This window comes from Nanorana parkeri, unplaced genomic scaffold (assembly GCF_000935625.1).
Source record: "Nanorana parkeri isolate BGI_ZX_2015 unplaced genomic scaffold, ASM93562v1 scaffold4737, whole genome shotgun sequence".
NCBI classification, from domain to species: domain Eukaryota; kingdom Metazoa; phylum Chordata; class Amphibia; order Anura; family Dicroglossidae; genus Nanorana; species Nanorana parkeri.
This window is the reverse complement of record NW_017310999.1, coordinates 8,460-8,736: the sequence shown is the minus strand read 5'-3', so window position 1 is coordinate 8,736 and position 277 is coordinate 8,460.

The window sequence follows — 277 nt, the reverse complement described above, 5'->3', positions numbered from 1 at the left end:
GTAATCTGTGGGGCCCCTCCTCTGGACAGTAGGCTCCGCCCCCTCATCAATAATGAGCACGCAGTTTAATAAATAGAATTTTATTGTTTTTTAGGCATGCCGATCCCAAGCAAAGAATACAGAAAATAAAAATGGCATACAAGCCCCTCCCCCACAAAATAAACTCCAGACCCCGCCCCCGAGTACAAATCTATCACCGCCCCCCTGTGGGGTGTCTCGTGGTTTGTTTGGCGTGGGAAGAGAAGACTTCCTGCAAGCCATGCAGAGTGAAGCAAAG